At 41.6% G+C, this 23,604-nt stretch overlaps 1 pseudogene; it reads left to right on the forward strand.

Moving 5' to 3' along the window:
• The first annotated feature begins 694 nt into the window (after positions 1–694).
• On the forward strand, positions 695–22,885 carry LOC144820326 (progestin and adipoQ receptor family member 3 pseudogene; annotated as a pseudogene).
• The last annotated feature ends 719 nt before the right edge of the window (positions 22,886–23,604 follow it).

The raw sequence follows: 23,604 nt of genomic DNA on the forward strand, positions 1-23,604 counted from the left end.
TGCTTCCAACACGCTGAACTATCGTCCCATTTCTCGTCTTCCATTGCCGGCAAAAATTTCTGACAAAATCTTGAACGGTCAATTAACTCAGTTCATTGATGACAATGGGTTGTTGGATTCTTCCCAGTTTGGTTTCCGTCAGGAACACAGCACAGAGACAGCGCTTATTAAGGTGACCGAGGAGATCAGAGCGGTTATGGATGGAGGAGGCTCTGCCGCATTGATTCTCCTTGATCTCTCTGCTGCGTTTGACACTGTTGACCATACTCTCCTGCTGCACCAATTAAAAATTTTGGGTGTGGACGGCATGGCCCTTGCATTGCTAGCTTCCTTTTTGCAGGAGAGGAGATCAACAGTGTCTCTCGATGGGTTTAATTCACCCCCCTATCTGCTGCCATGCGGAGTTCCGCAGGGTAGCTCGCTGAGTCCTTCGTTATTCAATGTGTATGTCTCCGAACTTGCTCCATTGGTCAGAGACTTTGGTTTTATGTTAACATCGTATGCAGATGATTCATAGATTGTGGTAGAAGCATACAAAAACCAGGTCTCGCCTGCCTTGCAGTTTCAAAACTGCATGGCAGCGATCAACAATTGGATGAGTAGGCATTGTCTTAAATTAAATTTCGACAAGACGGAAGTTCTGATTTTCGGGAACCTACATCCCTCTTGGAGTAATCTTTGGTGGCCTGCGGAAATGGGTGCCCCGCCTACTTCAACGGCAAAAACTAAAAACTTGGGTGTGTTGATTGATAATCGATTGATATTTGTTCAACAAACAAATGCCATTGTGTCTGCTTACCATTTCCTTATAAAGAAAATTAGGAAGGTACTACCCTATATTCCAGCGCAAACCAAGAAAGTGGTGATTACCTCCCTTATACAGTCGAAGCAGGATTACTGCAATGGGCTTTATTTGAATGCCCAGAAGCAATGTTTGAGGAAACTCCAGGTAGTTCAGAATTCGGCAGCTCACCTGTTGTTGAATTTACCGCTGTACAAGTCAGCCACAGAGGAAATTAGGAAGTTGCATTGGCTGCCAGTGAAGCAAAGAATTAAATTCAAGGCTCTCTGTGTGGCCCATAAAGCCCTGATGCAAAATAGTCCGTCTTTCTTTCAGAAGCTGTTTGTGTGGTATCAGCCAGCTAGACAGCTCCGTTCCACCAGGGCAAATCTCCTGGTGGTGCCTAAGTTCCGGACCTTGCACAGGGGCGGGTGGAGCTTTCAGCACAGCACATCCAGGTTGTGGGACTCTCTTCCACTTGAGATCAGGAAGGCCAGTTCCCGCATGAGTTTCAGAAAAAGCCTGAAAACCTGGCTGTTTCAGTGAGGGGTGTTTTGTAGGGTTACTTGCTGTCCTTAGCGCCGAGACCCCATTTTTGGTATTTGTGCGCTCTATAAATAGCATTAACATTAACATATAACATAGGCATTAAAATATATCGAATTTTTTATAATATCGAAAGTGTTTTGTATGTTAGTATATGTGTGAAAAGTGTATATTATTTTTGTAATGTATGATTCATTTATTTTAAGTAATGAATTTTATGTTATTTAATTTTTACGTAATTTAATTCTGGAGCGGGTTGTGGGTTTATTGGGGAATAGGGTGGGAAGTAATGTAATTATATTAAATTAAATATGAATTTTTTGAAATTATTAATTACTTTTAATTTAATTTTGCTTTTTAGATCTGTAGCGGATAGTGGGATTATAGGGGAATAGGGTGGGAAGTAATTTAATTGTAATTAATGAAATATTTGTATTTATTTATTGGTATTCATTTTGAATTCATTGTTAATTAATTTTTAATTGGTAATCAATGTGTATTAATTGATTAATTGATAATTATGATAATTGTATAAATGTATTTTCCGTAGCGGATTGTGGTTCTATAGGGGAATAGGGTGGGAAGTAATTTAATTGTAATTAATTACATGTTAAAAATACTTTTTGTGTATTGATAAATAATTTACTGTTAATTCATTTTTAATTGGTATTATTTTTTATTATTAATTAGTTTTTGTTATTGAACATTAATTAGTTGTTAATTAATTATGAATAAGTAATTCATTTTAATAACTAATATTTATTTGCAATTCTAATTGATTAATTATTACATAATATTAAATTAGTTATTAATTTTAATACACTTTTTATTTGTATTGATATTTCATTTTTTTAAATTAATATATTGAATCATTACTTTCCCCACTGTTAAACTCATTGGAGTGGGAATAGTAATTTTTACCCCTATGCTATCCAACGCTTTCCCTACTGTTGCACTCTCTGGAGTGGGGATAGTCATTTTTACCCTCCCGCTATCCAACGCTTTCCCTACTGTTGCACTCACTGGAGTGGGAATAGTAATTTTTACCCCAACGCTATCCAACGCTTTCCCTACTGTAGCACTCTCTGGAGTGGGAATAGTAATTTTTACCACTACGCTATCCAACGCTTTCCCTACTGATGCACTCTCTGGAGTGGGAATAGTAATTTTTACCCCTACGCTATCCAACGCTTTCCCAACTGTTGCACTCACTGGAGTGGGAATGGTAATTTTTACCCTCCCGCTATCCTATGGTAAAAATATTGTATATTTTTTATTAATATTACGTTAATATATACATATGTATTAAAAAATATAATTGTCTGTTTCTTTTTTTTAACTTACATTAATTAGTTATTAATTTTAAGGGTATTTAAGTATTTTTAAGTATGTTTTAGGTAATTATATTTATTATTTCATTACTTTTTAATTACAATTAAAACATTCAATAAAATTCGATATTTTGACTACCTATATTTTTACAATTATATTTTTGATTCAATATTTTTGTACTTACCTGTTTGCAGATAGGAATTCGATATTTTTGCATTCCTTATTTGTTCACAATATTTTGGTAGGTCGATATTTTGGCATTCTATATTCTGTCAGTGATCCCTATCAACACATAGGCCATCGTAGACCATTGGGAATGGACTACTTTTTGGTAAGCAGAACTGAAGTACATAAAAGACCTACTAAAAGGAAGAAATGAATGACAAAATTGCCATTTCGGAGTCTGCTGATGCAGATAAGGCGATATGTATGAGGGTTGTGCTTCATACATGCACCATGCATCATGGTGCACATGTAATGCAAAAACCCAAGTTACACATGTTGAGACATGCAAAGCCAGTTGTGTGCTTTTGAATGGTGTACTGTTAGAGCAATGCAAAGCTGGTCAAAATGCAGTGTAACATCACTGAGTGCAAGGGAGGTGTTCTACAGGTGTGTTGATCTCGCCATGCAACTCCCATGGTTCATGAGGCATGTCATGTATCCCACTTTAAGAGCCATGACATCCACTCTATTACAAGGAGTGTAAACCCAATTATAAATTAAATAACCCTTTGCATCAGTGGAATCCTTATTATCACTTGTTCCCTCGCCTCTAGGAGGAACATACAAAGGTGCGGCTTCCCGCATAGGTTTCGCATGAACTATCATAGTCTTATCTGTTCCAGAAGCAGAAGCCAGTGTCAAGCTGATCTGAGATGTTTGTGCAGCTGCCTCTGCAGCCTTTTTCTCGTCTTGCAAATGGACTGCTTCAGCATGCAGTTTAACCAAACATCTGATTGAGTCAGCCACCTGAGAAAAGACAAAATAGATCATCACACATTTGCTTACATTCATTTGCTACATCAACGGGCTCTAATTCCTCAGAATGTTTCCCAAATCGCTCAAGGACCTCTGCGGCAAATACCTCAGTAAAATATATTTGCTCCCTTTCCTGCCAACTTTTTATGTCATCTAAAAGTTCAGAAGCAGGGGCTACGAACGGCTTTGCGAGCAGCGGATCTAAGATCAGCCGCACGCTCAGCAGACAACATAGAATGACTTTCCTGTGCTTTCTCCTGGTCTGCAGAAGAGTCTTCATCTGACTCATGAGGAGCAGAAGGAAAAGTATACGGAGGAGGAGAACGATCTAATAACAAGAAATCATCTAGCGGTTTATTAAGGATTTATTAAGGATAGGATAGAGAAGTCGCCGAACAGCGTATTGGCCAGTTACCTGTAAATGGCACTCCCTATCCTCTCTCTCTTTTAGTTCTTTCATTTCTTTATTTTTCATTTCTAACGCTTTCGCATGAATGCTCTTTCGCTGTTCTTTTTCAATCAAGGCTTGTTCACGCTTCATTCGTACACGCACTTCTTTCTCCCACATTCGTACACAATCAAGCATATCTTGCCTAGAACATACATTGTTCCACATACTGAATCTTTCGTAAATCAAATGACCCATGCATAGGCCAACGCACCTCAGTATCCTTACTAGTATATTTATTCCATAACGTGTTGCACATTATAGAAGAAATACCATACTTAATATACATGTCTCTATTGGGCGTCCCCTCCGGGGGGGGGTTGTGCTTCATCAAGTATTAAACTGGTACCACCATAAAAGCAACACATCCTTCGAAGTGTGCTAGAAACAGGCATGCTAAAAATAGTGCAGAATATGCAGTATTATACACAAAGTAGCGCTTAAAGTATGGTTTTACGGTGTGCCGTTCAAATCTTAGTCAAAACAGAAAAAATTCTCCTCATTACCTGCCTATATGAATTGCAATTCATATATCAATCACTTATAAATCCCAAATTGGCCAATACAAATTCCAAAGCCACAGCAAGCATCGAAAAACAACATTACCAATCCCAAGCGTCAAACCAACAGCAAGTGTGCATCAAAACAACCCTTACCAATCCCTTGGTGTCCAGATTCCAACTGCCAAGTTCTTAAATCAACCAAACGGTCACTGCACAGCGAATCAACAGAAGAGATCTCAGTCGAGGACCGGCACCACCTGGATGGTCAGATCAGAAAGAGAGGAAAAACGCTATGGTTTGCCAAGACACGGGTCTCCTCGGGCAATGATCGTCTGTAGCGAGATTCCAATCCTTCGTTTTGACCGCTCCTTCAGGCAACCGAATCGCCGATGAGACCCACTGGTTGGGCGCCAATTTGTCAGCAGGGTGGGTCTCAGCCAGGCCTACCAGTGCTAGGGGTTCGCCCTTCTCTGCACAAGTCCTCAGACCAATAGGAAAGAAGTTGGCACGGAAACTGGAATATAAAACAAAGCCTTAATTAATAAACCTCATGAGGTGGAACCAATTCACACAACACCCTTCGGTAGAGTATGAAGTAGCACACTTAACAGAAGGAGTATGGTCCTTTTATACCAACACAGGGGCTCAAAAGAAGGCGGTACAAGTACAGAAGTGAAGGGTTACTTACATGAAAGGTCATACAGAAATGCACAGTCAACAGTAGGGTGGAGCTAGCAGTTTGCTGACTTCGGTAAGAATAACCTGTCATTTACAGACTAGAACAGGTGTATGGACAGTCACAGTCTCCTCTGCGCATGTGCAAAGTAGCAGAGCCTAAATATAGTCTGTTTATAGGCAGAGTGCAAGAGTATACAACAGCAAGGTAGGACAGAGCACATGGTGAGCACATGGCAGACAAGATGGCTGCCGAATACAAGATGGCTTCAGCTAAATGCTAACCCAGATCGCCGCTAATTTACAACAATGTAAGAAGAGGAGACTCTTTTATGCTGACACTGACACAGAGGTCCCTGCACACTGATGCTTCAGCACGCAGAGGTCAGACATCCCTTGCTGGTGGCCCACTCATGACCTAGACGGGGTCCTTCATTCTCTTCCATCATTGGTGGGGTTGGCTCTTTCCTCAGGGATTCTTGACTTCACACCCACATACATGCTAGGTGCATTAAGGTACACTTAGGTAGGGTACGCCTAGTAGGAGTATGCTAAGATTATTGTTTTTATATATACCTGCATACATTCATTGCTTAGTACCATGGTAGAAATGTATCTACTGTTTACGCTGTTTGTTCTTGTCATCTCTTACATTTACTTCTCTCTATTGATTGTTGCAGCAAACATGTTTTATACTAGAATGGCGCTGGTTCAATAAATGCTTATTGTAAACGTCCCCAACATTTATTCTGTGTATCTCTCTGAGGCTACCTGAGCACGATTGACTGAGCGAAAAGTACTGTTCTGTTTCCACGATCTCAGGAGGGTGGAGGGTTGTCGTGTTCAATGGTTGCCAGAAAATATTTGCTCCTTGATAGGGTTCAGGGGCTTAAAGTGGGACTGTGAGTTTGCTGGCCTATAGGTTGACATATCCTGTGGGGGTGTCTGAAATCAGTCTTTATACCATTCCCTCCATTTACGTTGTCTAACCAACGCGCAAATCCTATGTATTTTTAGGACCTACACAACACAGATCGCTGTCTCTCCTGAACTATGACAACAAAATACTAGCTAAAGTCATTGCAACATGCCACATGCCTGGCCCTACTCATGGAGCACATAATCTACCCCCTCTAGATGTGCTTTGTGCCACATCACTCCACCTCCATTAACTCCATACTAAGTTTGCGGTCCTGAACTAAATTTCCCTAACCGTTCCAGTTGCAGATACGCTCCACGACACTAAAAAAGCCTTCGATTCCCTGGAGTGGTCTTTTTTTAAGTCAACTCTAAGTAAATTGGGCACACCCTGAGTCTTCTGTGACCTCATCATAATACCTAGGACAAGGATGAGAGCTGCACTAGACTTGCAAATCCACCTGACTCACCTGGTTTAATATTTCAGGTATGAGGTATAGAGATATATCACAAAGTATAATGTTATTATATCAAAAAAACACATTAAAGCGTCACAGTGCAGGAAAGTCTATGACTAGGGCATTGCAGACTAACCAAGGGTAAGTACGTTCAGCAATCTATTCTTCAAACAAAACCAACACAGCAGAACTAGAACGAAACCGTCTCATATCAGGGCTTATTCAGCTAGGTAAAATTACTTTTTTAGTGTTAATTTGCTATTTTTTTGTTATTCACAAATGAAGAGTGTAGTTTTACTTGTAGGATCTTTACAACCGCAGAAAACGCCGCACATAAAACAATGAGAAAGTGTTGTGATCGGTCTTGGTTCCTATGCATCCTCCTCAGAGTTCCAAGTCCCTGCTGCTCAGCCAATGAGTGATCTCATTGGATGGTTGGAATGTTAAGAGTGTTTGCGCTTGGATGAGTGGGCAGTTGGGGTGAGAAGGGCTGAGCAGAAGGATGCTGCTCCTGGTGGGGCTTTACCTGATTTACCTGCAACCAGCTCTAACTTAATAAACATACATCGTTTATAACCCACAAGACTAGATCCTTGATTGTAACACTGTTTTAATACCAATGAATGAAAGAGGGTGCAAAGATAAGTCATATAGACTGTGGATGAAGGTTTATTAAGCTTAGTTACAAGTCACAGGAATGCCCCACCGGGAGCAGCATCCTTGCTGCTCAGCCCATTCCATCAACCAACATTCACCCAAGTACAAACACATCCAACATTCTAATGACCTCACATGCTGGCTGAGCAACAAGGACTTGGAACACTGGGGAGGATGAATAGTAACCAAGGCAAGTTACAACACATTACCCTCTATTTAAAGAAACAATACAAAATATAAATAAAACAATCAATGAGTCCCATAAATTTACCATCTCCACATACATCAAATCATAAGGACAGAAGAAGTTACAATTCAATCAAACAGCTACAATGGGTATTTTGCAACCCTTACACAATTGGTGTTTCTCAACCCTCATCACCCCACACACAGGGCATCTTCACAATGGGTATCTTTACAACCCTCAACAAGGGGTGTCTTTCAACCCACCTTGCCTCACACAAATGGCATCTTTGCAATGAGTATCTTTATAACCTTCAACAATGGGTGTCTCTAAACAATCAAAGCAGGACCAGGAACTGCACACCCTCTTCTGTGTCTACAGCAGCAGGACCAGGAATTACATACACTAAAAATGTTCTTACACAAGAGCTAACACGACCAGGGACCACATAACCTCTACCTTACTTAAACTCACAGCAGGACCAGGGACTACATACCCTCTACTGCACTTACAAAACATCTAACAGGGCCAGGGACCACATACCCTCTACTGCACTTACACAGCTCACGGCAGGACCAGGGCAACCCCCTTCACAATTCACTTAAGCAAGACCAGGGCTTCACCTACTCTCTGCTGCATTGGGCATGACAGCGTAACCCCTAAAACGATCCACGTAATGGGTGTCTTTCAACCCACATTGTCAAGCACACAGGGCATGCTCGCAAGGTTATCTTCCAACTCTTACCCATTTCCAGGCACTGGAATTTCACCATGGGTATCAGGCAACCTTTACTTGGGACCAACATATCACTCAACAAAATACAATGAAACTTCAGGACCAAACTGTTACTCAACTCACAAGCCCCCCTCTACACACTCAACAGGACTGGGAAAATAATTCATCATGACATCAAATAATAAAAAAAACACAGACAACAAATTAAGAATAACACTCCAGTTCACCGGTGAGGAACCTCTCACCGAAACTCTTCTTTGTACACAAATAATTACACCTCGGTCTTAAACTGTGCAGTTCTGCATCTCACGGCTTTCATCACACTCCTTGAAAATCCTTCAATGAGCTCTGTGCATCAGCGCTTGTGCAAATCCTCCTTGTTAGACCTGGTACCATTGGCATGGGTCCCCCCATGCATTTTTGCCTTTTCCTCATGTGTTTTTGCTGTGTGTTGGATTCTGTTTTGCTAGTGTAGATGCTTTGGGCACTTTGCCACTGCTGTTCAGTGCCAAAGTGCAGGTGCTCCCTGTGTAAATTGTTGTTATATGTTAGTGATTCCATGATTGGCATATTTGATTTACTAGTAAGCCTGTAAAATGTAACTCTGGCCTGCCATTGCAGAGCCTGTTTGCAGTCTGGACTACCATGTCGACTTGACGGGTGCACACACTTGTCAGTCCCTCAACCTTCCCTTTTCTACAAATTAGTCACCCCTAAGTTAGGCCCAAGGTACCCCTGTGGGCAGGGTGCGTTGAATGTGAAAGGTAAGACGTTCCCTGATGTGTGTAGTATGTCCTGACAGTGAAATACTGCCAATTTTGTTTTTCACTATTGCAAGGCTACCTGTTCCTATAGGACAGAATGTGTATCTTATAAACATAACTGGCCCTGGAAACAAGGTAGAAAAATAAATTGTGTATGCTTGAACTCAAAATGTTAACATGCATCTTTTAGTGAGGGTGATTTTTACATTCTGTGTTTGATAACACCACTTCTAGAAAGTTGGTATTTTCTTGCCTAACCATCCAGTGTGCCTCTGCTATATTTGTATATTGCATGACTGGCTTTTGGATGACAGGGGCTGGAGAGGGGCAGCGGCTCAAGAAGTCTGATGAGTCAGGGCAGGGCTAAATAGACCTGGGCTGCATTTAGAGTATGGGAAGGAGATTTCCTTTCACCTGAATGGGCCTGGTCTGCCTTCATCAATGCTGTCTCCACATCATGCCAGGAAGCTGCACCAGTGAAGACATAACTGGTTTTGGCTGGGTACGGAAACACTCTGCCTTCAGAGAACAAAGGATTTTGGTGTCTAAAAAGAGGGGCCCAGACCCCAGACTTTTAGATCACTTTTGGGAATCAAGGGGAACCTTTGCCAAGGAGAAGAGCCAGAGAAGCAGAGGAGGAATACTGCCCCTGTGCTGTTTGCTGTCTGGAGTTGGCCAGCAGTACCTACTTGCTGCCATGGAAAGGAGAAAAGGACTTTGCAGTTTACTTTGTCACCTGCTTGAAAGAAGATCCCCAAGGGCTTGAAACAGCAGGTCGCTCCCCCTAACCGCTCAGCTCCACCAGTTGGACGGTGTGTCCCTGCTGCGCTCACCACCGCCGCCGCAGATTTATGTTGACTGGTGGAGAAATGCCACTTTTAGAAGTTGGGATTTCTGTGTACTGTGTGTCTGCCTGCTTGATTTGAATTGTATGTCTGGCTTGTGATTGACAGGAGCTGAGAGGTGTGGGTGGCACCAGGAGGGGAGGGATGAGTCAGTGCAAGGCTGAATGGGACACCTGTGCTTAGAGTGGTGGGAGGAGTGATCCCCTGACTCTAAATAGGTTGTTGCTTCCCTAGTACAATGCTGGCTCCACCCCCTGTGGTGTGTCTGATCCCTGAGCCCCCACCTGACTAAGGAGAGAGGAGCTGAGCAAAACAAAGTGCTCCAAAACTCCCCTAAACCAGTTCTGACTGGTATTCCCAAGCCCTGTGCTGTGACACAATGGGATTTTGTAATATAATTACAGGGGCTGTGACCCCATGAAATTGTGCAGACTTGGTTCCTGATTCCTGCGGGGCGTGCTGCTGCTGGGGCCCAGGAGTACCTGCCAGAAGGGCTGCCTTCCTGGGCCCAGCTATGCCCCTGGGACCTTTTGCTTCATCTTTTAGCCTTAAGGACTTTAGGCTGTTCCAGCATCCTGTGAGCGCTTTGCTTTATTTTAAGGAGCACCTGGCTCTTTTCCGCGCAATGGGAATGCTTAACTTGGATTCCCCTGTGGCGCTGGAGCTTCGCTTAGAGATTCCTCCATTATGCCTTTGATTGCGGGTGCCCACCCCGCATTGTGGTGCCTTTATAGCGGGTGCCCATCCCGCCAATGCTTTTGAATTGAAGCGGGAGCTCACCCGCGTTTCACCGCCGCGGCCCAAGCCACTTTTGGCACTTCTCCGGGTCGCTACAAGCGCGACCCAGAAGACAGGCATAGTGGCCTGGTTGTGGGCGGGGCTTTAGTGCGTGCCCCCAGAAGTAACCGGGCCTCCCGTGAGCTGGGGGAGACCCGGGTGTCTGCTGAAGCCAGGCGGGAGCCCAACCAGCACTGGCAAACCAAGGAAGTCTCCAGGCGGGGCTCCTGCCATGAGGACGGAGCCCCACGTGATGAGGTGCCGCAGTCGAGAAAAGGGAGAGGAACTGTCCAACGTCAGCAAGGCTCTCATGTTGGAAGAGAGCCCTGCATGTTGCAGAACAAGACCCTGTGAGTGGGGGCAAGCTGTGTGGTGTAGTGCCAGTGAGGGCACTGTGACGGTTGTCCTGAGCGGACCCACCATTGTGGGCCGCTCCAACGTGGGCCATATTTGTTTTAGGGCCTGTGGGGGTCCAGAGGGCCCAGCCGTGCCCAGGTCCTTTGTGGTGTCCATTTTCCCAGCTGCCCCACCTGACAGTGGGCAGCTGCTATGCTTTGGGGGGCTAATTTAGATTAAAAGCCTAGTAGGGCCCCTTCAAGTTATTTATCCCAGCTGCCCCACCTGATAGTGGGCAGCTGCACTGATGGGGGCAATATTATTCATTAGAGCCCCAGTGAGGCCCAGAAGGAACATGTGTGCCAGGGCCCCGTTTCTGTACTATCAGCTGCGCCGCACCAGCGCAGGCAGCTGCCACAAATTGGGCTCAATAGATAGAGAGACTCTGAGTGGGAGAGGAGGCACAGTGGTGCCAGGGCCTTCATTTGTATTACAGCTGCGCAGCACTTAGTGCCAGCTGCAACATTTAGGCCACAGTTCTTTGGGGGGGCATGTGTTTTGAGATAGGAATGAGATGCACTCCTTTGCCCCATTCTTTCCCAGCTGCCCAGCAAATAGTGGGCAGCTTCTACGTTTAGGTTTGCGCAGTGCGCACTCTTGACTTCCGTTGCCTTGGCAGCGCGCCCTGACTCTTTGACATAGGGCATTTGAGCCCCTTTTGAGATGGCCAGTTTTCCAGGGGAACTGAGAGTGAAAGAGCGCTAGGCTCTAATGTGATTTATGTGGTGCTAGGAAATGTGATTCAGGTAGTATGATTTACGCACCCTGTTTTGATACCTCTAAATGTGATTTTTATGAGTATGAGGTTGTTTTGCATATTATCCTTTATGCTAGTGAGATTATGTTCCACTGTGATTTAGGCACCTAATGTGAGTTATGCTTAGGAGGTTAGGGTCTAATGCGTTTAGACTTATGAGAGGATTGCATAATGTGTTTATGCTAGTGAGGATGGCGCAGAATGTAATTTGCCCTAATGTGATACTGTGCATAATGTAGTTTATGTTACAGGCTGATGCTAAGTACAGTGATTACCAGTGGTTACTGGTTGTACGTTTATGATATGTTTTACTTTTACTAAGTTCACTCTATGATGCGTTCTGACAGTGGGCCAGTGGGCCATGTCAGGTGTATATAATCCCTTGTAAATTTGACCTAGTGCCATGTGGCACCATGTATATTATATGTTTACCATTCTAATGTGTTATGAGAATACAAAGGCTATTTTTGATATAAACTTGTGTGGAGTTCCTTTTGTAGTGTGCCTGGGATGTTGTTGCTGTGTGCATGTGCAAATGCTTTACACATGTCCTCAGGGATAAGCCTGACTGCTCGTGCCAAGCTACCAAGGGGGTGAGCAGGGGTTATCTTTGGTGTGCAACTCCCTTGCCCTGATTAGAGTGGTGATCTCTGCCTGGCTTTGCTGCAAGCCTTAGCCAACCAGAGATCCAATTTCTAACACAGAGGTAGTGCTAAACCACCAGTGGGTTTTATAAGAGAGACATGGAAGGGAGAGGATCTGCCCATTGGAGGCACTTTTAAAAAAACAGTAGCTAGTATATGGAGACAACCGAAGAACGCCAGCGAACCTGCCCATCGAGGGCACTGTCAAACTACCAGGAGGGTGCTTTATGAAATCTATCCAGCTCATGGCCGGCACTGTAAAGTCATCACATTGGAGCAACATGCAACCTAGCTATTAAACATGCCCGTAATCCACCAACAGCGTGTAATGCAGAATCCACCGAGAGCCAGCAGAGGACTATCCCATTGAAGGCACCAATAAGATGGTGGGGTGAGAGGTAGAAGGTATGGGTTTGATTCCAAGGCCCATTCCTAGCCTGAAATGCCCTGGTAGGAGAGGTTAAATAGGTGTGATCATGTGGGGCAGCCCTGGTGAAGGAGCCAATGAGGTGGGCTGCCCCTTAACCTCTCTACTCAGAAACTCTCAGAAACAGTTCTCTACTCTTGTATAAGTGTCATCTGAATATCATGCTCTAACTCAGAGAAATTCTGCGTTAGGTGGATGTGCTTTATGCAGTGCGAACACATTAAAACGGGTAGCAGCTGTTTCTGATATGGCCTAAGGTGTTCCTCACCAATAATAGCATACATTCGGGACCCCTCTTATCTTACTTTATGACCAGGGAGAAGAGAGGACAACAACTATCAGAACAACATTAAGAAACAGGAGCCATAGAGATCGAGCCATTGATGATTAATACGAGTAAAAACAGAGCTGCGCTTTCCTTCTCAACCTTTGGTTGCCGCGACCTATTTGCCTCAAAAACTGGCATAAAGACAGCAGACAAGTATAAATACTAAGTCCTTTGACTCAACTGATTTTTTTAGGGTATACAAACTCCTACTGTCTGAATGATTAAAATCGTATGATCTACCGAACAACTGAAGAAATAGAATTTTATACTATTTTCTTGGGTATACAAACTCCTACTCTCCGAATGATTAAAATCGTATGATCAACCAAACAACTGAAGAAATAGAATTTTATTCTATACATCTGGTCATATGTGCTTTAAGGGTACCCTGCATACACACACGGAAGAGCAATTTCTTCCTTTGTTGGTCCTGAGGAAGGTGGTACGAATCCACCGAAACGCGCGTCGACCTGGCGTGAAGATTGATGACTAACATCAGTGTCACCTCAACCATAGAAATTACTCAGGGTGTAAATAGAAGTGTGTATATGTGTATGAATGAGCAGGTATGAATGTTGAATAGTGTGTATTTGCTTGTTTTTCCACTACAGAAAGTGTTTTTATAGAGATACTGAATTATAGAGATTAATAAACTATGTATTTAATTTAAATGTTTATATGTTTTATTGATTAATTGTGAAATACATTTTGGTAAAAGAGAAAAAAATTACAAAAAAAGAGAAAAGTCTTCTTTGATATACTACACAAAAAATGAATAAAACATCAAGAAATATATGAAGATCATGTGTGTACCTGTGTTAATCTGATTAACTAAATATATGAGCTATGTCCTATACAAAAGTATGTTAAGGCCATGGGGGAACCTCATTTTGTTCCTCACCAATAATGCTTTGAACAATTTTTGTTTGCACATGGTGCACAACTCCATTTACAGCTTTGCATTTACGTGACCGTGGACTTTTTTAAGGAATTGTGATCAGTGATTTGTCTGCTTTTATAAAACAAAATATGTGGTTTGTCTAAATCACGACTTGGTGCTATCAAGGTTTGTTCACCAGCTCAATGCAGCGGCACTTTTATGCTACTGCTCTCTGAATTAAAAGCCAAAAGAATGTTTTTTTGACTTGTATTTCAAAGATGTAATATTAATAAGTTCCACTCTTTCCAAAACATTAGCACCTGGTTAGTTTCTGGGACACAGTATAGATGATTGTGTTCTTTAAACGATGTAATTATATTCGCGAATAGGTTGGGGAGTGCTACTGAGTAAATCATACCTGACCAAAACATTTCGAAATGTTGTATAGATCAGAATTTTAAAAAGGTCAGCGGAGACTGGAGTTAGGAATCAATACTCCCGCCAAAAATAGGTAGGCTTAGCCAGAATTCAAACCATTTATATGCAGAGTTCGAACACAAAAGTGCAGGATATCTGAAAAAGCTAGTGAGTGAAATGTACGTGTTGTGTTCGAGAAACACATGCATTTCATTAACATTAAGATAGAAAGATTGGAGTTTCTCGGACGAATAAATTTGTGTGCAATGCCACCTGTCATGCGGTCTCCTGATTTCCCCTATTTATTTACTATAACTTCCAAGATTTTTAAAAGGAACTCTCAGAAAAGGATGGACACATATTGTTTTAAATTAAAGAAGAAATAATACATTTCATAAGCTGTGTCTTCTGTCATGTACATACTGTAGCAGCATTCTACTCGTAAAAATACATGAATCAATTTGGCAGGGTTTTTATTCTAAATTCTTTAGACGGTTGAAGCCTTCAGCAGTGTCATGTGGAAAATGGCCAAGGCGGTACCCAGGAGGATGGGATGTGCCTTCCCTCCTAATACTTGGGATGTGGGATGTGAAATTCCTCTTAATGACTGTGATTTAGGTAGGGACGGTGATGCGATGACTCCAGGCCCATCGCATCAGATGCCAATCTCGCGCAGAGGGAATTTGATTGCCACGTGCAATGTGAAAAGTCCGTCATCTTCCAAGAAATGGTTCCGGGGAGCTGTTCGTGGAGGCAGGAATGAGTGGGTAGATTACCAAAATCAAGACTGCAGATTGTGCAACTACAAACATGAATCCCTATCACATGTTCTCTGTGCATGTCCGAAGTTATTAAAAGAAAGAAAGATACTTTTGAAAGAAATATTCATTAATATGAACATACAAACATACAGGGAAGCTGTAACCACCTGGTTGGGTGGGTCTTCGATTCCGCTGGTCTGCAGGGGGATTAAATTCATCAATTTGTATCTAAGGGAATTAGGAAGCATTGTAGAATAAACCAAATAATTTAATATACAGTTTTATGATGATGGTTTTTAAGATGAGGATGATGTTATGGTGCAGCACTTTTTGGATAGGTCTTTGATTTTACGAAGTGTAGAATAATGAACGAAGATTCTTTTTTTTATAACTGCTCTTTTTCATATATTGGATGTTTTAAGTAATGTAAGGATATTATATAGTGTAATGGTTTTAAAAGACCGAACATTTGAATAAATTTGACTTGACTTGAAAAAAGAGTGGGTAGATAGCAATGCAATAATATCTTGTCAAAGGAAGCATATATTGGAAGAAAGTGCTTGTGATATACGTTTGGCAAGTTGGAAAAGGGTGGGTAATTAATTGAAGGAACAAGGGAGTCCAGCAGCCCTGGTCCAAGTGTGTGCAGGGTGGCCATGGAGCCAATAGATCTGAACTTGTATCGGAATATTAGATCAGATGAGCAAACCAGAGGTAGTAGTAGTCCTTCTCTGGGTCCAGTAGGCCCAGAAAAGATTGTTATTTGATAATAAAAGTTTTGGGGGGCTATTAGATCCTAACGGAATTGACTGATTTGTTTAGAGAGAGTGGTGATTGGATGTTAAATCAATGTTTCACTTTTGATTTCAAAAACCTTTATTAAATTTTATAATAAAACAGCAAGAGAGAAGGAAAAATAAATATATAAAGAAGATAATACATCACTACATATACGTAGACGAGATGCAAGAAATAATTACTGATTGTCATGTCTGTTCTATACAATTAATTCATAGTCTTTTGTATTAGTAAATCAATCCATGGGATCAGGAATGGTTACACATATATAAGTACATTGCATGTCAATAATAAAAAACAATAGTAAGCAAACATTTCATAAATGAACAAAAATACATCATGACAGTAATAATAAAAGTGACCACATTAAGGATACTCACAGCAAATCTAATCCCTGTTATAAAATCTGTGCTACTTCATGACCGTCGCTTGCACCAGTCAGGTTAGTATCTAGAATTCTAGAGTACTGTCTTACGTAATGTATGTTTCTTTTTCCGCAATCATTACTATTATTAGCTCCCTAATGCATGCAGTAAAGGAGTAGGAGGCATCCTTCACAGGGGTTTCGTGTTAGCCATAAAATTGTCTAGTGCGCACCAAATTGCTCTTGATTTTGCTTAGCAAGGGGTGGTCTGAAGTGAAGTTGTATCAGCACCCCTGATGAAAGAGATCTAATTTCTCCAGACTGCTGATGTAACCGTAACTCTACTTTTACAGTTATTAAGGATGGGTTTACACACTAATGTTAGTAAAAGATCTAATAAGTATCCATCTTTATCATTTTTTAGGTGTAAATCAAAGGAACCCATTAAAAAGAACATGAATTCTCTTCAGACGTGAATTTGAAAAAGTGTGCTGATTAACTCAAATATGTCCTCCCAATATTTTACTAGGGATGAGAAGTAAAATGTAAATGTAAATGTGTGTATACTTGTAAAGCGCACTGCCACCCCATCTCGGGGCATCCTGGCGCTGTATACCGCTGTGGAACCCATCCTGGCTTTCCCTGTGAGATGCCCCTCGTGGGCACCCTCAAGGTGAAGCCAGGCTTCCCAGGGCTGTTGGGGCCTTTGTGGAGATTAAGCAAGCTATTGCCCAGAGTTGCAGAGTAAAAGATCATATGTGAGAGGTCACCAACCCTTTGGTTACAGTTCCAACACGTGGGTGTTTCCTTAAGTTTCAGTTTATGTAGTCGAGATTGAGTTCAAAAAGTTCTGTGTAGCAACATAAATTTAAGGGCATATGTACAAGCACCTATCGCCACCACAACACCACTTTTTCCAACATTGTGGTGGCCATAGGGGCTTAGCCTTATTTACAAGGCAGCGTTAAGCCACTTAAGGTGGCTTGACGCTGCATTCTAAATAAGGCCCCTTTTCGCTATGGTTAGCGTGAAAGGGGTGGGCAGTGGGTGTTGTGGTGGGCGTTCCACTGCAACACCCATTGATTTTGACACTGCTCCCTATGTACAAGGGCAGCATACATAGGGGGCAAGGCCAAAATTAAGACCATGGAAAACCTGGTCTTAACTTGGCGAAACGAGAGGAAATGCATTATTTCTCATCGTGTTTGCTTTGCCTTGTGCAGCACACATGGAAAAAGCAAACTGCCATGGATTGTTTTTGTACGGGAAGATCCCCTTTCCTGTACATAAACAATCTGTAAAAAGAAATGCAGTTTTGTGACTTTCATGTTTGCTTCATGAAGCAGCACACATAAGAGTGACAAAGTGGCATTTTAGGATTGTTTATGTGCAGGAAGGGACACCTTCCTACACATAAACAATCCTCACCTGCACGCAGACACCCTTGCACTATGGTGCAAGAGTGCCTGCGTTGGCGCTACACTGCTAAGTGTAGCACCATCGGAGGGATAAATGCAAGGCTGCACCATATCCTTGTAAATATGGTGCAGCCTTGCGTTTCAGAAGTGGTGGAGCGAGGTGCTAAGCCATGATGGCTAATGTCTCACTCTGCCACTTCCTCGTACATATGCCCCTTAGTTTGGGCCAGGACTGGCACTTAAACAAAAAGTAGGAGTTTAGGATTTTGTGATTTTGGCCCAGTGTTTGATGCTCTCTGGTTCCAATCCATCTCTAGTCCATTTTTTATGAGTGCCTTTTAGGAATTTGGGTGAAGTTGGACTTTAATATTAATATATATTCTGGAGACCTCATGACCCACTTTGATTAGTGTACTAGCAAACTGAAGCAATGATGATGTTTTATCCATGTAGGTTAGTTTCTGAATGCAGGATTTGTGTTTTAGAAAGTTATAGGAATTTAAATTGGATAAGGAGTATGTGTGTTGTAAGTTAGCAAAGGTTAGCAGGAGTTTTCTTGAACTTAATTGGTTGATAATAAAGATTTCTCATGAAACCCACTCCTGCCACTGGATCAAAGACCGGCCAATTTGATGCCGGTGTTGCTCCATATGGAGGCTAGGTTAGATAGGCATATTTTGTTTTTTAGGAGAGTCAATTTTTAGTAAAACCCCTTCCATGTTGTTTATAATGTATTTTGAGTGCAGCAGGATAACCTTTCTCACTAAGAAGAATGAGATAAGATTCCCACAAGGAATAATAGAAGGTCCAATTTTCAGCCATACTGATGTGTAGTGCTCCCTCCGGGTTAGCCAATGGGTACTTTGTTTAAATAGGAAAGCTGTTTGATAAGCTTCAAAATTAGAATTAGGTAAATTAACTCCTCCCAAGGTTTTGGGTAGTCTCAGTTTTTTTAGTGACATTCGAGTCTTCTTCCCTTGTCAGATGGTTAATTAATGAGACTGTCTATTTTCCTCAAAGTCGTCAGAGAGAGTGAGTGGTAACATACTGATTAAGTAATTTATAATTGGCACAGTCATCATTTTCGATGTCTCTATCTTTCTCCACCATGTTAAACAGTTAGGCGACCAGCCATCCAACAAGTCAGTTACTTTCCTGACAGTCTGTGTTTTTTTGTTACTGAGCGAGTTGATGATATTTTTGGAGAATTCAAGCCTGAGGTAATTAATGTGATCTTACCAGGCAAGGTCTGAGTCACCCAATAACTCTATGAATCCTATATTATTTGATAGGATGACCTCAGACTTGTCTGTGTTGAGGGTTTATCCTGAGATTTTAGTAAATTCAGCGATGGCTTTTCGAGCAGTAGCAGCATTCCCCACCCCAGCGCCTTGAGACCCTCACGGATGAGTAGTGCGCTTAACAGATGATATGATTGACTGATTTATTGATTGATTTGTGGGATGGACTGGTCAGCTTTCTATCGTCTGCACACGCAGGTACTTTAACTGTTGTTTTTCCAAACCTGATTCCTGTAATGTTTTCATTGTTTGTAATATTAACTATAAGGGGTTTAAGTACCATGAGAAAGAGGGAAGGGGAAAGTGGGCATCCTTGACGTGTGCATTGGCACAGTGAAAAGGCCTGGGAGGTTAAGCCAAAGGCACAGGCTGACCCTGACACTCGGATTAGAGTATAGAGCTATTACCATTTGGATGAAACGGGTGCCAAGGTTAAATATGTGTTAAGGTTTATCCGGTCTACTTTGTCAAACGCTTTTTTAGAATAATGACAACTGTTTTTGTTCTTGTTTGAGCTTTGTCAATTACATGGTAAAGTAGCCTGGTGTTGTCACTGGAGAGACGATTTTTTTAAAAGCCCACTTGGAAAGAGGCAGATATTGTTGGATTCTGCTGGCAAGGATTTTAGCATAGATTTTACAATTAATGTTGATCAGGGATATTGGCCTGTAATTCTAAGACAGCAGAGGGTGTATTCCTTCTTTGGTGTATAACATTCATTTAGGCCTTAGAAGGAGTACCAGAAATTGTACCCATTTTAGCAAATTGGATGTATAGTTGGAGAAGAAGGCCACAGAGTGATCTCCAAATGTCTTGTAGAATAGTATTGAGAAGTCACCTGAGCCTGGGGCTTTACCAGTTTTTAGATTTTTTATCACTTTTGCAATTTCTTGGAAAGAGATAGGGGACTTCAGTCCCTGCTCCTCTTCTTCAGTGAGTGAGGGGAGGGATACGTTTTTCAAGTTTTTTCTCAGTCACTCTCCTTGTCTCCTGATTAGTTGACTATAGAGTCTCATAGTACGCTATGAAGGTGTCTGAAATCATTTCTGGGTTTGTTGGCATATTGTTATTTTTGTCTTTGATAGTTATGATAAAATTCTTCTGTTGTTTATTTTTTAGATAGGATGCCAGTATCTTCCCTACCCTGTTTCCACCACATCATCGTATTTTCTTTTGTTTGTTTATCCAAGTCCCTGCTGCCTTATTTATGATCTAATTATATACACACATTATATACACACATTTTTATAGTTAGGGATGTGAGATAAGACTACTTATTAGAGCGTATGTGGAGATATTCAAAATTTGTGAACACTTTTTCTAGGGCTAAGAGTTTTCAGTTAGCCTTTTTGTTCATTTTTGATCTAATTGTATCAGTGTGCTTCTAATCATGGATTTGAGAGCTTCCCATCTAGTTATAAAGGAGCAGTCACGGTTGGGATGGTCAGTGAGGAAATTTCTAGTATGTTTGAGGGACAATATGTTTTTGTCATTTAACCCCCAGAGGGAGTTTTTGTTTCTAGTTTCGAAACCCAATAGCAATAGGATTATGCATGAGTGATGAGCATCCATTCTCAGATTGATTGTTGTTTGGTTATTGTCGTAGGAGTGGTCACCTGAGACCAGAATGTAGTCAATATGAGAAAACCTTGAGTGTGGGGATGAAAAACATGTATAGTCTCTTTCTGTAGGGTGCTGATCCCTCCACGCATGTTTTAGGATGTTGTCGCAAAGTTGTTTTAGGAGTTTGTGTGATTTCGAGTGATGGTATGTGCACGCTGAGTCCCTATCAATGATAGAGTCTAGAGGGAGGTTAAGGTCCCCAGCAAAAGTGAGGAGTGACTAACTCGGAATGAGTAGAACGCTTTATGTGAGTGTGGTCCAGAATTCTTGCTCATCTGCATTTAGTGCTTAATTATTGGCTACATAAAAATGTACCTAATTTTTGGACAATTTAGATATGATCCATTTCCCTACTGTGTCCACACTGGATGAGAGCATTTTGATTTTAGAAGCATGAGAGATCAAGGTTATCACCTCGTTTTTTTCCCAATGGGGGGAGCAAGCCACATCTGCATATCTATTGTGTCTAAGTGAAAGAGCGAATTCTTGGTTACATTTTCATTCCCCTAGGATTATGATATCACCATTTAGTTTACAAATAAAGTCTAGAATGTTCTTTCTCTTGATTTGGTGGTTTAGGCTCTTCGTGTTTAATGAGGTTACTTTTAGTTATGGGGGTTTATGTGCCATGGTTTAACATTAATATTGTGTAGTGTCCAGAGATGTAAGTGTATCAATAGCATGGGTGGGAATTTAAAGTAACACATAGTAAGGCCGTATCTGGCTTGAGAGCTAGAATAGCGGTCTTTTATTCTTTCTATGAGTAAACGCTTGATTATTGTGATGTGGGTTCTGATTCGAACTCCATCTTATATGCTTACAACTACTGTAGATGCAGTTGCAAAATACTCAGCCAACTTATTCTTAGAAAGTAGAAGATGCAAAAAAATAATCAAGAAGCAAACACTGCCAAAATACCCAATTTGATTTCTTTCCCCCACACCTCCCCACCATTTGTTATTTGAGAACGTGGCGATCAGAGGAATTTATAGCTCACGCCGAAAGTGATATTACTAGAACATGCTGGTTGTGTAAGATGCTACAAGTGAAGTAGCATCTATTGGTGTGGATAGGTAGTCGCTATTGAGGTATCGGGCGGGTCATCCACCAAAGTTTTAGAGTAGCTCTTATGATACTAGCCAAAATGTCATGTGAGACAGTGGCTAAAATCTGTCATATAACTTAGTTCAAGATGCGCATGTCTAGGGGTCACTACCTCTGAAGTCTGGCAGATGTTTAATATCTGACAGAGGTTGTGATTTTGCTATTGATCTCAGTGTAAGTGGGCTGCATGCCTTAGGCTGTCTTGTGGATCTGTCATATTGCGGTGATGTGGCAGTCTAGTGGAAAGCAATAAGGGTTATTTCTCTATGGTGATGTAGGTTTAGGACAGGTATTTGTAGATAGAGTTTGTGCACTTTCAGACCATGCACATTGGTGGTACCATAATCTGTTGCTACCATTGAGTGATGCTAAGAGGGTACTACTTTAACCTTATAACATTACGCTTGTGTTACTATTAACAAGTGTCTCTAGGGGGGATTTGTCATCTGCTCTATCAGTCTGTTCTGTTTCCAGGTGTGTAGTCTGTGATTGTCCAGATAACATCTGTTCTGCTGGCACCATTCAGAAAAGATGAACCGTCAATAGATGGCATTGGATCATGCAGGAATTTCAATTGGTATCCTGGGCTGCTAGGTATCAAGAGAGTTCTATGCATTCTACCGTGATAGTTACTGGCAATAGATATAATTGATCACAGTACGTGCTATGATACTTGCAATATTCGTTGCTCAGATTCATCCCAGATACTTCACCCAGCCATGGCACAGACTGCACTCTGTTATCTTCTGATCTATGTCTGGATGTTGAGTCATTCCTACAATACATTGAATCTGGTTCAATGGAGAATGTGGGGCTTCAGTTGTCCAGGAGTTTGCTCTCCATGTGACTGTAATGTACTTGATTGCAGCCGTTACTTTTCTTTTCCACAGCTCTACAGTTCCAGAGTGGTATTTTTCAGGTCGATTAACCTACCTTGGATCCAGCCACTAATTGTGGTACATCTTTGCAGTGGTAACATTGTATTGGTGGCAAGAGTCTACTGTGCATATTATTCGTTTTAGACATAGCAACCCTTGCCCTGACTATGAAGAAAATGTGTAAGAGTTTTTGTCAGCAAAACAAAAGTATAATTTCAGTGATAGTGCAAGCAAATTAGACAAGACTTGTGCTAAAAAAGTTGGAATGGATTACCGGAAAAGAGGATTTATGACATGCCTGGCATGCAGACCTTTCCCACCTTACAGCTTCCAATCAGTAAATGTCTTGCAATAAAATCGGGGTACACTTGCTTCCATACAGGAGCTCCAGTATGTATAAGTGAAGTGACAAGGTGATGAATCTCAAGAAAGTGGCATGCCATGATCGTTTGGACGGTCAACAGCACATCTTTTAACTATTCTGCTATGCTTCTTAACATTTGACACTTAGACAACCTGTTTCATTTTTGCCATTGCTTTTAAGGCTCATGTACACAGAGGTAATGTATTTGCTTGCTGTCTTACTTGCTTATCTAAACTGAAAGTTCTTCCTCTGGAGAGATTGAAAGAGCACTATCTTGGTTCCGTGCCTTTTCTTTTTTTAACTTAACTTTAGCACCTGCCTATATTTTGCTTCTTAAACTTGATGTAAACTTCGGCATTTTCTTCTTGTATCCCTCAGTTCATTCGGCTCATTGATTTTGTTCTTCTGATTTCTCCACTTTCTCCTGCGACCTAGGCTTTTAACAGACTGGCACGGGCATGGACTAATTTCAGATTTTCAGTATTTGGATATGGTACATTGACTGCCACAAGCTCTTAAAACACAGTCTGTGCATCCCT

Source organism: Lissotriton helveticus, chromosome 2_1, assembly GCF_964261635.1.
Source record: "Lissotriton helveticus chromosome 2_1, aLisHel1.1, whole genome shotgun sequence".
Classification (NCBI taxonomy): Eukaryota; Metazoa; Chordata; class Amphibia; order Caudata; family Salamandridae; genus Lissotriton; species Lissotriton helveticus.